General features: G+C 38.8%; 1 long non-coding RNA gene across 22 annotated transcripts in view; it reads left to right on the top strand.

The window, feature by feature from the left end:
- The window catches only part of LOC103098510 (uncharacterized), a 143087-nt gene that overhangs the window by 24353 nt on the left and 105648 nt on the right, over positions 1–13086 (top strand). For 18 of the 22 annotated variants that reach the window (XR_008914595.1, XR_008914574.1, XR_008914575.1 and 15 more), the window contains exon 1: positions 1–13086. This exon is cut by the window's left edge. This is a non-coding gene — a long non-coding RNA (uncharacterized LOC103098510). The other 4 variants (XR_008914569.1, XR_008914566.1, XR_008914571.1 and 1 more) reach the window with 4 other exon arrangements.

Below are 13086 nucleotides of genomic sequence, written 5' to 3'. Positions count from 1 at the left end.
TAACCTCAAGTCCACATTAGTATTTCCTGTGTGCTCTTCTGGCACTATTCAGGTTAAGTCTGTGTTCCTTGTTTTTATCCCATTTCTTGGAATCAGACACAAACATTAATCATAGTCCCATAACATTTTATCAATTAATGGCAGGTTCCCACAGTTTAAAGCTTTGGGGTATGTATTGATATTATACCAAGTATGTATATATATAACTTATATTACTGCAGAGAGAGAAAAATATTTAATTGTATGTACCTTTAGTATAATAAATGAGGAAAGGGGGAAAATCAAATATTCAAAAGAAAAGCAATAATAAAATTTAAGGGAAAGAAAAGGAAAAAATCAGGAATTCAATGTGTTTTTGAAAAGCAATCTTCAATGCATGTGATAGGATATAGTCAATCAATCTCAACAGAAGATGCTCTCCTTACATGTGAGCAATGATTCCAAGATTCCTTCTTTCCAACCTTTATAGATATTGAAGTAGTTGACAATATTTGGAATGGTCCCTCCCAGGAAGGCTGAGTTACTCCAGTATGCTGGAAATTCTTAATATACACCTTGTTTCCTGGATTCAGGTCATGAAGTGAAAAGTCTAGTGGTCTGGCTTGTACTGCAGTTGCGGATTTATGGAGTTCATGCAGTTTGTGCTGTAATTCCTGTGTATAAGAAGCAATAGTAGTATCTCCCCCTAATAGTGATGTATATGCCAGGGAGAAAGGCTTAGCCTGTATAGGCAGATGTCCAAAAAGGATCTCAAAAGTGAAATGTGTAGGTCTCCTCTAGGCCTGCTTCTAAGATAAAATAGGGCCAGAGGGTGAATTTCAGGCCATTTTAAATGGGTCTCAGTGCATAATTTTCCAATCATAATTTTAAGTCTTTTGTTCATCCTTTCCTACTATTTGGAGGGGAGACAAAACTGAAAAAGTTTAATTAATATCATCAAAATCAATCGACTCTAAGAAGAACTACCTTCATTATATCTGGGATGTTCCTTGGGCACCCCCCAAAGGACACACCCCTGAGGGGCATTAGACCCTCAAGTATTTTTTGGACGAGCACCATTTTTATATATTGTTGTTGGACATTGTGTTGGGTATTATCATTTTCTTCATTTGGAGAACTGTCATTATTTTCCCAATTTCTATTTCTATAATTTTGGTTTCTAAAGTTTTTATTTCTATAGTCATAGTTATTTCTATAATTATCACTTCTGCAGTTGTTATTGAACCATGTATTCCTTTCAATAATCTTGAGAAAAGAGCTATACTCTACCATTCTATGGCCCTTCTTCCCACAGACGTGGCAGTTAATGGATTGATAATTAGATTTCTGGAAAGGGGCAAGTGTCATTATTTCATTATCATGCCCACTTTCTATTTTAGCTATCTTATCTTTTAAACATCTCATTTCTTTCTTCATTTCCTCTATGATGTCATTATTTTCTTCCTCCTTTTCTTTGTTTCCCTTTAAAACATATATAGCTGTTTTTCACAATTCTTCAAGGTCCATCTCTGGCCATCTTGGACAATGTATTCCAAAATAATTCTTAATCACTTTGCAAGAGTTATTGACAAAGATCCTTCCAAATTGTCTTAAGTTATTTTCTTTAGATAGGTCAAAATCCAGGTATCTAGCCCCAAACTCGATTATTCTATCCATGAATCTGGAGGGTGTTTTTTCCTCATTTTGCTTAATTTTTTTCAAGTTCCATCCACTTATCTGTACTGTCTGCACATTCCCTCATTGCTGTAAGGATGGTATAGTTGTAGATAATCATCAGGGTTGTTATAGTCCCATTCAGGATCCTGAGATGGCCAATGTGCTGCATTATGCCCCCAGCTCTTGTTGACATGAGCAATTATTTTATTTTTCTCATGTTCAGTTAAAAAAGCCTGTAGCAAGTTTTCATTGTCTTTGTAAGACAGATTATATTGAAAAAATGTCTGTCATCTTTTTCGTTACCAGAAAGGGATCTTGTTCATATGTGGGAACATTTCATGTAAATTCATTTATTTCTTGGGGAGTATATGGTATATTGTGCCTTAAAGTCACCAAATCCCCATTCCGTTCTATTTCAGATACTTTTCTTAGAGGAAATAGGCCTCTAGTTGAATTTTGTATCTGTGGGTCACTTCAACTAGAACGAGTTTCTCTAGGAGGACGAGATCTCCTTTGGGCTGGAATTTGGTTTTCTGTAGAAGGAACATGAGAAACTGGGATTGCAGTGGAAGGGTTTTGGGGATTAAATTCAGCCAAAATTTGCTGACCATGAGAGACCCAGTCTGTTAGCTGAAATATAGGGAAGGTGTTTTCCATCTCTATTTCGGGGAAGGAAATTTCCTCATTCAAAGGTTCTAAAACAGGTCTATTTCTGGTAGGGTGGATGTTTGCCAATTGATCCTGTAAGAAACATTTTAAGTTTTCTAATTGGACTTGCATGTTCTCTTGCATGTTTTTTTGTGTCCTCAATTTTTGAGTGTTTTTCTGAATTTCAGCTTCAATTAATTTTTTTATGTTAGCATCTCTAAACACATTGTTGAGAAGTACAAAAATGGCATTACCTAATAATATAAAAAGTTGGAGGTATGCTGTATTCCTCAATGTCCCTAATTCTTTGACTGCCATATAAATGTCGAAACATATGTAGTATTCATTTATATATATATATGTATATGTATATGTATATATATGCATATATATATATATATAGTATTTATTTTTCTAATGGTCTTCACAAAACACGTGGGGAGCAGGACAAAGTCAAAACTTCCTACATGTTTTAACCACTCCTAATCTATGCAGTTGTTCCCTAAGGGAAAAGAGATTTAGAAACAGCTCTCCCATCTAGGACCTTAGGGCTCTGTTGCTAAGATTTAAAACAACTGTGTTCTATCTAATTTAAGGAGAGAGGGAGAAAAGAGAAAAAAATAAATCCACATTTACTTACCTTTACAGCTGATCAAAATAAGCTATTAAAAAATAGTCCCAATAGAAAAAATGTTTAGGAAATGTAGGAAGATTGAGGGTATTTTGTCATACCAACATGGTCAGCCAAACTGTAAAGGGTGAATATTATGGTTGAGACTGAAAAAAAATCTAAATTTAAATGGTTGCCAAGGGAAATCCCAAATAATAAAATACCTAAGTCAGCTGCCAAATTTTTATGGTGATTTAATTACAACAGGAGGAAGAAAATATTAGAGGGAGAGAGAGAGAGGGAGAGAAGGAAATGAGTTTAACTCAGAACCACTCTGCCTCAGGCTGAGCCAAAGTGGGTGTTAAGGCCTTGGAAAGCCAAGGCAAAGAAAGGGGTCAGTCCTTATCACTCATGTGACAAGTCTGAAGGAAAGTTGTCTGCGGGGCTCCTCCAAGCTCAAGCTCCAGGATCTAACTGAACTCTAACCCTTTCCACAGGAAGTCACGAGAATTCCAGAGGCTGTTCTCTACCTTACTTCCTGCATCTCACATGTGCCAATTGTGGCTCAAGCTTGACTTAGGACAGCCCAGAGAGCTGTCCTTTTTTTGCACATGTCTGTTGAAGGCCATTTTCTTAGATAATTAAATCTTGAATTTAATGCAGACCTTCCTAATCTTGTTAAACTAAGAAGGGAGGAGAAATGTAGTTTACAAGACCTGATTTTGTTATTCCAAGTATCTCTATTGTTATTGATCAGGAAATAGCTAAATCAGATCTTCTGAAGAATGATCTGATTAGGGTGGAATAGTTTTGAAATTCACATCCTACCTGGTCATAGTGAATAACCCTTGTGATGACTTGCTGGAGTCTTTTTGCTAGTATCCTATTTACGATTTTTGCATTTATATTCATCAGGAAGATTGATCTATAGTTTTCTTTATCTCTTTTTGAGCTGCCTGGCTTTGGAATCAGTACCATATTTGTGTCATAAAAAGAATTTGGTAGAACACCTTCTTTGCTTATTCTGTCAAATAGTTTGTATAATAATGAAGTTAGTTGTTCTTTGAATGTTTGATAGAATTCATTTGTGCATCCATCTGGACCTGGGGATTTTTTCTTAGGGTGTTCTGTGATGGCTTGTTCAATTTGTTTTTCTGATATGTGGTTGTTTAGGTAATCTGTTTCTTCCTCTGTTAGTCTAGACAATTTATATTTTTGTATGTATTCATTCATATTACCTAGATTGCCATATTTGTTGTCATATAATTGGGCATAATAGTTTTTAATAATTGCCTTAATTTCCTCTTCATTAGAGGTAAGGTTTCCCTTTTCATCTTGTATACTGTCAATTTGGGTTTTTTCTTTCCTTTTTTTTTAATTAGACTGACTAGTACTTTGTCAATTTTATTTGTTTTTTCAAAGTACCAGCTTCTAGTCTTATTTATCAAATCAATAGTTCTTTGACTTTCAGTTTTATTAATTTATCCTTTGATTTTTAGGATCTCCAATTTAGTCTTCATCTGAGTGTTTTTAATTTGTTCACTTTATAGTTTTTTGATTTGCATGCCCAATTCATTGACCTCTGCTCTCCCTAATTTGTTAATATATGAACTCGACAATATAAATTTTCCCCTGAGTACTTCTTTGGCTGCATCCCATAGATTTTGAAAGGCTGTCTCATCATTGTCATTTTCTTCAATGAAATTATTAATTGTTTCTATGATTTGTTCTTTGACTAACCAGTTTTAGAGAATTGTATTGTTTAATTTCTAATTAATTTTTTATTTACCTCTCCATGTACCCTTACTAATTATTATTTTCATTGCATTGTGATCTGAGAAGGTTGCATTTATTATTTCTGCTCTTTTTCACTTCTTTGCAATGATTTTATGCCCTAATACATGGTCAATGTTTGTGAATGTTCTGCTGCAAAGAAGGTGTGTTCCTTTTTGTCCCTATTTATTTTTCTCCACATATCTACTAACTCAAATTTTTCTGATATTTCATTCACTTCTCTTACCTGTTTCTTATTTATTTTTTATTTGATTTTTCTAGTTCAGATAGAGCAGCAGTTCTCAACCTGTGGTTTGTAGCAATGAGAATACATAATGCATATCAGGTATTTACATTCTGAATCATATCTATAGCAAAATTATATTTTTTTTGTTTTTTTTTAAACCCTTACCTTCCATCTTGGAGTCAATACTGTATATTGGCTCCAAGGCAGAAGAGTGGTAAGGGCTAGGCAATGGGGGTCAAGTGACTTGCCCAGGGTCACACAGCTGGGAAGTGTCTGAGGCCAGATTTGAACCTAGGACCTCCCGTCTCTAGGCCTAGCTCTCAATTCACTGAGCTACCCAGCTGCCCCCTGCAAAATTATAGTTTTGAAGTAGCCACTAAAATTAATTTTTGGTTTGGGGACACCACAACATGATGAACTGTTTTGTGGGGTCACGGCATTAGAAAGGTTGAGAACCACTGAGAAAGAGGAAGATTCAGGTCTCCCACTAGTATAGTTTTCCTCTCTATATCATCCTTGAGCTCCTCTAGTTTCTCCTTTAGAAATTTGAATGCTATACCATTTGGTGTATACATGTTGAGTACTGATATTTCCTCATTGTCTATACTGCCTTTTATCAAGATGTAATTACTTTCCCTATCTCTTTTAACTAGATTTATTTTTACGTTGGCTTTGTCAGATATCATGATTGTGACTCCTGCCTTCTTTTTATCAGTTGATGCCCGATAGATAGATTTGGCTCCATACTCTTACTTTCACCCTATGCGTATCTACCTTCCTCATGTGTGTTTCTTGCAGACAGCATATGGTAGGGTTTTGGATTCTAATCCACTCTTCTATTCGCTTGCATTTTATAGGTGAGTTCATTCCATTCACATTCAGAGTTATGATTACCAACCATATATCTCCCAACATTTTGATTTCTACTCCTAGTCCTGCCTTTTCTTCTTTCACTGTTTCCTTTTACACCAATGTTTGTTTTTAATCAGCCCCCCTAGTTCCCTCCCTTATTTTTCTTCCCTTTCTACCCCCTCCCTCCTTATTCCCCCTCTTATTTTCTTTGCAGTCTTTTTAAAACTACCCCCCACCCTCTCCCTCCTTTATACTGCTTCCCTCACCTCCAGTTCATTTATTACCCTTATGTTCCCCTATAAGGCATGAATCTATTCTCTGCCCCAATGGATTGGATTGTTCTTACCTCTTTGGGTCAATTTCAATGCACATAAGAGTTGAGTATTTCCTGTTTCCAACCTCTTTACCCTTCCAGTGTATTGATGTTCTTCCCCCCTCCTGCCATGAGCTTCTTTGTGACCTATACATTTACCTCCTTTTGTTCATTTCCCATTTCCTTTAGTATTAACCTCATTTTTTAGCTCTAGTTGTATACATATACACACATGTATATGTATTTACATATACATATATCTATATACGTATTTCTGTCTTGTTGTTTAATCCTATACAGTATGTCACTATTCCCTTTAAGTGTAATTCTTCTAGCTGCCCAGGTGATAACAACAGTTTTTAAGAGTTACCAATGACCTCTTTTCTTATAGGGATACATATCATTTTAACTTATTGAGTCTCTTAAAAAAAGTTTTTGTGTTTTTTTGTTTTATTTTGTTTTTCTTTTTCCCCCATTCTTAAATTACCTTTTGATGGTTCTCTTGAGTTCTGTGCTTGGACATCAAATTTTATGTTCAGGTCTGGTCTTTTCTTTACAAATTCTTGGAATTCTATTTTTTTGAATGACCATAATTTTCCCTGTAAGAATATAGTCATATTCTTAGAATATATAAGAATAATTGCTGGGTAGTTGATTCTTGGTTGTAGACCTAGTTCCCTTACTTTCTGGAATGTCTTATTCCATGCCTTTTGATCCTTCCATTTAGATGCAGCCAGATCCTGTGTTATCCTCACTGTCGTTCCATGGTATCTGAATGACTTTTTCTTGGAAGCTTGTAATATTTTTTCTTTGGTCTGATACTTCTTGAATTTGGTTATAACATTCCTGGGTGTTGTCAGTTGGGGATTAAGTACAGGAGGTGATCTTTGGATTCTTTCAATCTCCACTTTTCCCTCTTGTTCTAGAATATCAGGGCAGTTTTCTTGAATAATTTCCTGTAGTATTATGTCCAGGCCTTTTCTTTTGTCATGGTCTTCTGGTAGACCAATGATTCTTAAATTGTCTCTCCTCGAATGATTTTCTAAATCTTCTGTTTTGTGAATGAGATGTTTCATATTTTCCTCAATTTTTTCATTATTTTGGTTTTGTTTTATAGTATCCTGCTGAATTGTGAGGTCACTTAATTCTAGTTGTTGTACTCTGGTTACTAAAGACTGGATTTTATCCCTTTTTGTCATCTTTCTTCTTCTGTTTTGATTTTCTTTGGAGGTCATCTTTCATCCCCTTTGCCTCATCTTTCATCTCCTTTGCCTCATTTTCAAGATGATTAATTTTGGCTTTCAAGATGCTATTTTCTGTTTCCAGATGACTTATCTTAGTTTTTATGTTCTTTTCCCAATTGTCTTCAGCCTCTCTTAATTGTGTTTTGAATTGCATTTTGAGTTCTTCCAAAGCCTGTATCCAATTCGCTTGGATTTCTGATTTTTCCTTTGCTCTTGGCTCTCCCTCTGTTTTGTTTGCTCTTTGCTCATTACCTCTATAGAAGCTGTCTAATGTAGTTTCTTTCTTCTTTTTCTGTTGTTTGCTCATACCCCTTTTTCTTTGCTCCCCGTATTTGTCTGTGTTCTTGCTACTCACATTTTTTTTATTTTGGGGGTTTCTGTCAGTCTCCCCTCTTGGAGTTTTGACAGAAGGTCTCTCCCTGCAGTCTGTGGCAAAGGGGTGTTGTAGTTTGAGCTTCCCTTTCCTCTGGAGGCTTTTGATTGGATTAAATTAAAATCCAACAGTATGTGGGGGAGGGTTGTTGTAGTTTGAGCTTCCCAGTCCTCTGGAGACTTTTGATTGGATTAAATTAAAATCCAACAGTATGTGGGGGAGGGTTGTTGTAGTTTGAGCTTCCCAGTCCTCTGGAGACTTTTGATTGGATTAAATTAAAATCCAGAAGTCCCTGAGGGAGGGTTGTTGGGGTTTGGGCTTCCCTGATGTCTGAAGACTTTTGATGGGATTAAGTTCATCTGGGTTGGGCTGGATGTGCCCTAAGGTCAAAACCTCCTGGAAGGCTAGAGGTCACAATGGAAGGTCTTAGTAGCTCTGTCCAGGCTGCCAGCTCTGTGCTCCCTTTCCAGCTCCTTCCCCACCACCTGTGTTCGACCCTCTGAGCCTGGCACAGCCCCGCCCACAAGGTACACCCTCCAGACCAGTGCCCTTGCCTGCCCAGAAGTTCCCGCTGCCACTGGAGGCTTATTGCTCTAGGTGTGTGTGTGGGGAGGGGTCCTGGGACCTTCCTTCCACCTTTCCCTTAAAGCTGAGTGTTCTTGGATTTGTAGAAATTTTAGGCTTCTGGGAGAGGTTATAATATTGTAATGGCTAAAATTGTGGCTACAGGATTTATGTAATATTGAACAATGGCCGCCAAGGAATTTACTTATGAAATTCCTAAAATGAAACACTCAAGTCAGAATGGAGTTTATGGGGGTTTAATCACACTGGAAGTAGAGAAAGGAGAGGGAGAGAAGGAGAGAAGAGAAAAGGGAAAGGGGCTACTCAACCTCTGACCAAGGCAGAGGGAGATTTAGGCCCAAAGGCCCAGGTGGAAAGAATCAGTCCTTAACTCACATGACGGATCTGAAGGAAAGCTGTCTGCGGGCATCCTCCCTCTCCAAGCTCCTAACACCCCTAACTCCCCTAGCTCTCTCCACAGGAAGTGCGCGAATCCTAGAGGCTGTTCCCTACCTCACTTCCTGTGTCTCACAAATCCAATGGTTGGCTCTAGCTTGGCTTAGGACAGCCCAGGTGGGCAGTTAGTTATTTCTGATTTGTCATTGACTAGCGCATGCCCGTGTAGTGTGGGTGTGCACAATTTTTGGGTGCTAGACCAAGATGGAGATTCCAGCTTTTGGTATGTACCTTGTCTTGTTGTTACGTTTGATTTTCAGTCTCCTAGGAGCAGTCAGTTTGTGATTGGTAAGGAAGGGTTTTCAGAGGTCTGAACTTCTCCCAATACTATTTTTAAAGAATGAATTTATTCCATGACCTTTTCATCTTACTTTTCCACTTTATATCTTCTTCTACTTTTCATGTATCTCTTTTCTTTATTGATTTTTTTGCCTCTTTCCAGTTGACCAATTTTATTTTTTTAAGCTATTGTTTTCTTTTTGCATTACTTTCATCCTTTTTTGCATTTTTCTTTGATCTGTCTTATTTGATTTTTTAATTCCTTTTTGAGTTCTTCCAGCACTTGATACCAGTTTCCCTTTTTCTTTGAAGTTTTGCATATGGTTACCTGAATCTCACTTTCTCCTGTTGACTCTATGTTTTGATTTTTTTGTCTCCATAGACATTTTCTATCTTTGGGTCTTTCTTTTACTGTTTGTTCATTTCCCCCACATTTTATTGCCTGTGGACTGGGAATTCTGAAAGATGATGATCCTATCTCCTTTGCTGATGGCTTGCAGGACCTGGCACTGTGAGTTCTTTTGCCCTGGGGCTAGGTCTTCACCACAGTTCAGGCTTGAAAAGGCCAAACACACTGGAATTTGGGGCCTCACTTTTGGGGTGGTGTCAGGGCCTGGGACTAGAAGAAAATGGGTCTGGGGTATAGTGTGCTCTGTTGTTGGTGTGGCCAGGGTCACACAATCCTGAAGTTAGCCTATGTCCAGGTTCATATCCAGGTACAGTAGGTGAGTTTTGGTCAGCCAGCACTTCTCTATGTGCAGTTAAAAAAATTACCTCTGTCTTAGAATCACTACTGTGTATTAGTTTTATGGCAGAAGAGCATTACAGGCTAGGTTAATGGGGGGGAGTAAGTGTCTTACCTGGGGTCATACAACTTGGAAGTGCCTATTGTCAGATTTAAACCTAGGACCTCCTATCTCTAGGCCTGGCTCTCAATCCACTGAGCTACCCAGCTGCTCCTTTTGTGAAATTTTGTTTGTGGTTACCCTTTATCCCATTAAAAGTGATTCTCTCTGTCTACCATTCAAGTTGTATTTAGAAGAGAGCCCCCTCTCTCCTTCTGGCTGTTGGTTTTTGACTCCTATCCTTTTGAGTAGCTTTTTAAAGAATAGTTTGGAAGGACTGTCAGATTGGTTTCAGCTTTTACTACTACTAAGCCACCATCTTAGCTCCACCCCACTCATTTTTATTTTAAATGTAGGCTCTGTTCTGAGGGTGGATAGGGCACTCTATTAAATTTCAGTTCTTCCTTGATGTACCCTTGACCTTATTTCTGGGTTTCTGCAAGTTTCAGTTCTTTTAAGGTGATATGATGGCCTGAGGCCTGTGAGCTCTGAAAGACATCTACCACTGCTGATTCAATTACCCCTTGATACTGCTGGTGGCTCAAATTCTAGCCTCTGGCTTGGGTAGGGGCTTTTGATTTCATCTAGACTTCATCAGGTCAGGCACATCTTTGACTACTCTGCCCTGGGGCTCCATCTTGAGGTTTGGCAAGGACCAGCCAGGCCAAGGCTCCCATAGACCAACAGCCTATGTACTGACCCCACCAGGGATCCAGGGACTCAGCTCAGGGACTACATTGACCCTTAGTTCTGTCCCAAATTGGGATTCAGGTCCTTAGGAGAAGCCCAGGCTGGAAAACTCCTAGCCTAGCTTTAGGCCCACACAGATCAGGTGCTCTGCACAGACTGCTCCAGACTGGAATTCTGGACCTCACCACAGATTTGCTTGGAACTTTAAAGGGTGTGTGTTGTGTTGCACTGTTGTTGGCTTAGGCAGGATCTCAGGGTCTGGAATGCTGGCTTGGGCCCAGGTTGAGAACTTTTTAAATTGTTTTCTGCATGACAGTTGCTTCACTCTGTGTCCTTGTTGGTTCTTTTTCTCCTGTATTCATTTTGTGGTGTTATTTTAAGATTGGTTGGAGAGGATTCTTCTGGTGGTTTCAAGGTTCCCTGCTTCTCCTCTGCCATATTGGCTTCTGGGTCTGTTTTTTCTAATAGAGAGTCTTACATTCCCTAAAGAAGATAGGGGAGAGGTACAAGGGTTCAGAAAAAGAGAAAAAATCGGGTGGAGGTAGTTACGGACAAAGTTATGGAGAGGGTGGGAAGCTTTATGAGAAGAAGAAGAGGAGGAAGATGAAAAGGTGTGGAATGGTGTAGCTAGGTGGCTCACTGGATTTGTGGACCAGGCCTGAAGGTATGAGATCTTGGATTCAAATATGACTACTGACACTTCCTAGCTTTGTAACTATGGGCAAGTCACGTAACCTCAGTTGTCTAGCCTGTACCACTCTTCTTCCAAGGACTCAATACTTAGTATTGATTTTCAGATACAATATAAAGGTTATTTTTAAAAATAGAAGTGTTGATGAAGAGTGTGGGGGGTTGATCTTGGATAGGAGGGAGAAAACAGGAAATGAAAGGATTTGTTTGGGATGAAAGTTAAGAGTCTAAGAGTAAAGGGATGGAGGTGGGGAAAGGGAGAAAAAAGGAGGTCTAACAAGAAGACCGAGAGACAAAAATGAGGCCTGAGATGAGGTTGAAGAAGGAGGAACCAAAGAAGAGGAGTTGAAAGAAGGGAGACTAGGCCAGGAGAGGAGAAGGAGGGCAAGAGTATAATGAGTTTGAGGCTGGACAATTCTAGAACTGTGACCCCCCCTACACACACACATACCATGCTGACACTGTGGAAAGGGAGACTCATAAATAAGTGTTTTCTGTCTATCAGAGTGTGACAAGAATGAAGTCACCAGCATGGCTTAGAGGTGACCAAAAGGAAGGTGTTGGCCTGGAGAAGCTGGTCAGGTAAGGAGAAGAAAGACTTCCCAAGCAGAATCCAGTGTGATGGAGTAGCAATAATGGGTCAGCCTGGATATGTAAAGACCTACCATGAAAAGCAATTCCTCATACAAGAGGCTATCTCTGCCCTTTGCTTGCTCCTACTCTGGACACACCTGTCCTGGTTTGGATTATAGAGCCAGCAGCCTCCCTTGCCAGGTTAGAATATTTGGTAGACTTTGGTTCTAGAATCAGCTCTGCTGCTAACTGTCACTAGTCACATTCTTGTGTCTCAGTGTCCTGCCTTTTAATAGGAAAGTATTATAATAGTGGGAATCTATACTAATATTCAGCAGTGTGGAATGTCTGCAGTTTGGGGAGGGTCTAAGGGTCCTTCAGGAAAGAGGGAATATGCACAGATAATGAAGCCAATGTCAGGAAGTCACAGGGACCACTTGGCTTTGCTGCTTCTTTGGTCCAATTCATAACGCTGATCCCACCCATTTTCCCCATTTGACCCTAAAGTCAAAAACTGGATAGTTCAAGAAAATGTACATTAGAGAAACAACTACAAAGGCAAGCTCTACTTGGTCTATCTGGAGGGTATAATTGCTTGTTTATAGGGAAGGGAGCAGAATAAAGTAGACAGAACAGGGATGAATTGGAGCTTACTGAATCTTTGCTTGCTTCCAAGAGTAACCTCTAAAGTACTTGTATTTCTGGGCAAGATGCTCCCCCTTTCTTGGCCTCAGTTTCTCCACATACACAGCCAGTTAGAGAGAAAATTGTAGCTGATTGGACAAAAGGAGAAATTTAAAATTAGGAATTTAAGACCGGGATTCAAATTCTTTCTCTTATGCCTCCTGGTTTTATAACTTTGAACAAGCTAGTAATCCTCTGAATTTTGCCAAATGACTTTCTCCAATTTTAAATTACTAATGAATTGTGTACATGTACAGACTAAAGGATGAATAGTTAATTCTATCCTCTCCATTGCTCCAACAAAAAGTTCTGAAAATAAGAGTCAGACTGTATGATATGTCAGAGGACTATTTTAAATGAAATAAAACTAAAGATTCCTGATTTTGATTTTACAGATAAGCCAACTAAGAGCCAGAAGGTTGGCCATCTCCATCTGCTCTAGGTCACACAGTCATGGAGTAGCAGAGCCATCATTTGAACACAGATTTAATGACTCCTAAGGTAGCAAGCTGTTGACAAGGATGATGTCACTGTTTCTAAGGTTTGGGGAATGGTGCGACTAATTGTCAGGAAAAAGGGAAGAGAGAAG

Source organism: Monodelphis domestica, chromosome X, assembly GCF_027887165.1.
Source record: "Monodelphis domestica isolate mMonDom1 chromosome X, mMonDom1.pri, whole genome shotgun sequence".
In the NCBI taxonomy this organism is placed as follows: Eukaryota; Metazoa; Chordata; class Mammalia; order Didelphimorphia; family Didelphidae; genus Monodelphis; species Monodelphis domestica.
Note: the sequence above shows the minus strand (reverse complement) of the source record. Positions and strands in the feature narration are given on the sequence as shown.